We start from the raw sequence: 3,350 nt of genomic DNA, 5'->3' as shown, positions 1-3,350 counted from the left end.
GACTTCATTGTTCAGTCATGGAGGTATGTAGTTCTCACCACATTTGGTGAATCTGATGAACTAATAGCCTAACTAGAAATTACAAACTGCTCAGGTTCACCATAGGGACTTGCAGCTATATTTTAGCTGCCAGTTCCCAGTGTCAGCTCATGAGTAAATGTGCAGCAGGGCCCAGATCAGATCAATGTTGGCTCCCAACTAAACAAATAATGTTCTCCCTGTGGCTTTCAGACTGTTTCAGCTGCCACAGACCACAGAAGGGAGAAGGCAGAAATTCTTATTTCATTGGTTTACATGAGTCAGGTCCTTCTAATGGCAAATCGGGCTCTGCTGCTTGTCTGTTGATGGGGTGCTACCAGGAAACAGCAGCTGCAGTATAGCTGCAAGTCCCCTTGGCCAATCTGTGCAATTCATAACATCCAGTACAAGACATAAGAACATAAGAACAAGCCAGCTGGATCAGACCAGAGTCCATCTAGTCCAGCTCTCTGCTACTCGCAGTGGCCCACCAGGTGCCTTTGGGAGTTCACATGTAGGATGTGAAAGCAATGGCCTTCTGCGGCTGTTGCTCCCGAGCACCTGGACTGTTAAGGCATTTGCAATCTCAGATCAAAGAGGATCAAGATTGGTAGCCATAAATTGACTTCTCCATAAATCTGTCCAAGCCCCTTTTAAAGCTATCCAGGTTAGTGGCCATCACCACCTCCTGTGGCAGCATATTCCAAACACCAATCACACGCTATGTGAAGTAGCGTTTCATTAGTTCTAATTCTTCTCTCTAATTTTTTAATGAATGCCTCCTGGTTCTAGTATTGTGAGAAAGAGAGAAAAATTTCTCTCTGTCAACATTTTCTACCCCATGCATAATTTTATAGACTTCAATCATATCCCCCCTCAGACGTCTCCTCTCCAAACTAAAGAGTCCCAAACGCTGCAGCCTTTCCTCATAAGGAAGGTGCTCCAGTCCCTCAATCATCCTCGTTGCCCTTCTCTGCACTTTTTCTATCTCTTCAATATCCTTTTTGAGATGTGGTGACCAGAACTGAACACAGTACTCCAAGTGTGGTCGCACGTGCTTTATATAAGGGCATGACAGTCTTTGCAGTTTTATTATCAATTCCTTTCCTGATTATCCCCAGCATAGAGTTTGCCTATTCATTAGCTGCCATACATTGAGTTGACATTCCCATGGAACTATCAACTAAGGCAGCCCAAATCCCTTTCCTGGTCTGTGACTGATAGCACTGACCCTCAGTAGATGTATGTGGAAGTTTGGATTTTTTGCCCCTATGGTGCACTTCACTTTGCATTTTGCTACATTGAACTGCATTTGCCATTTCTGAGCCCACTCACCTAATTTATCAAGGTCCGCTTGGAGCTCTTCGCAATCCTTTGTGGTTCTCACCACCCTACATAATTTGGTATCATCTGCAAACTTGGCCACCACGCTACCCACCCCTACTTCCAAGTCATTTATGAATAGGTTAAAGAGCACTGGTCCCAATATTATCGGATCCTTGGGGACACCTACTCCCTACATCTCCATTGTGAGAATTTCCCATTTACACCCACTCTTTGCTTCCTGTTTCTCAAACCAGTTTCCTTTTAATCCAGGGAGGACTTCCCCTCTTATTCCTTCATTGCTGAGTTTTTCTCAATAGTCTCTGGTGAGGAACTTTGTCAAAAGCCTTTGGAAATCAAGTAGATAATGTCCACTGGTTCCCCTTATCCACATGCCCTATTTACATCCTCAAAGAACTCTAGTAAGTTTGTAAAGACAGGATTTGCCTCCCAAAGTTTTGCTTCATGCTGACTCCTTTCCCCAGCAGGTTCTTTGCTTTTGGTATGTTTCTATAATTTTATCTTTAATGACAGATTCTACTAATTCCACCAGGAACAGATGTCAAACTGACTGGCCTGTAATTTCGGGTCCCCTAGATTCTTTCTTAAAGATTGGTGTGACATTGGCCATCTTCCAGTCTTCAGGATGACTGATTTCAAGGATAAGTTGCATATTAAAGTGAGAAACATTAGCAATTTACAGTTTGAGCTCTTTAAGAACTCTTGGGTGAATGCAATCTGGGCCAGGGAGTTTGGTAGCATTTAGTTTATCAATGTATTGCCAGAACTTCTCCTTGTCTACCACTATCTCTCTAGTCTGATCTCGGATTAGCCTCTAAGAAGCTTGGTTCAGATGCAGGAATTTTCCTCACGTCCTCTTGAATGAAGACAAATGCAAATAATTCATTCAGTTTTTCTGCAATCTCCCTGTCATCTTTTAGCACACCCTTTGTTCCTTTGTCATCTAACTGGCCTACCGCTTCCCTTGCTGGCTTCCTGCTTTTTTGATGTACTTGAAGAACTGTTTGTTGCTGGTTTTGATTTTCACAGCCGTTCGTTCCTCATAATCCTTTTTTGCCTCCTTACAGCTTTAACTTGCTTCTCTTTTGCCACCATTTGTGTTCCTCTCTGGTATTCTTTATCAGTTAAGTTGGACTTCCATTTTCTAAAATACATCTTTTTCCCTAATAATTTCCTCAACGCGTCCCTTGTTAACCATGGCTTTCTTTTGGACTGGCTGCCTTCCTAACCTGTGGAGACACATCTCCAGTTGAGCTTTTAAGACTGTAGTTTTTTAAATAACCTCCAAGCATCTTGGACATTTTGACTCTCTTGATTTTCCCTTTCAACTTCCTTCATGACTATCCCTCATCTTTGAGAAATTTCCTTTCTGAAGGCTAATGTAACTACATTAGTAGTTGCCACTTGTTCAGATGCTGAGATACTGAATCTGACAGCATTGTGGTGGCTGTTCCCTATCGGCTCAACAACACTGACTTCCTGCACCAGGTCCTGGGTCCCACATAGAATTAGATCTAGGATCACATCTCCCCTGGTTGGTTCTACAACCATCTGCTCTAAGCCACAGTCATTTAGCAAGCATATCCAGGAATGTTCTCTCCTTACTATGACCTGAACATGCATTTTTCCAGTTTATATGGGGATAGTTAAAATCGCCCATTACCACGACATTTTGCTTTCTTTGTTGGCCTCTCTAATTTCTTTTTTTCCATCTCAGAATCCTCTTGGTAGCGCAATAGGGACGATAATATATTCCTAATGTTAAACTATGCTTCACCCCTGGTATTGATATCCACAGTGCTTCTGTAGAGGAATCAGCTCCCCCTGCATTGTCTATTCTCTTATGTGACACTATGCTCTCTTTGATGTAGAGGGCCACCCCACCCCCAATACGCCCTGTCCTATCCTTCCTGTAGAGCCTGTAACCTGGGATAACAGCATCCCACTGATTTTCCTCATTCCACCATGTCTCTTGATGCCCACTATAT

The sequence above is a fragment of the Sphaerodactylus townsendi genome, linkage group LG07 (assembly GCF_021028975.2).
Source record: "Sphaerodactylus townsendi isolate TG3544 linkage group LG07, MPM_Stown_v2.3, whole genome shotgun sequence".
NCBI classification, from domain to species: Eukaryota; Metazoa; Chordata; class Lepidosauria; order Squamata; family Sphaerodactylidae; genus Sphaerodactylus; species Sphaerodactylus townsendi.
The sequence above is the reverse complement of the archived record's forward strand: the minus strand, read 5'-3'. Positions refer to the sequence as shown.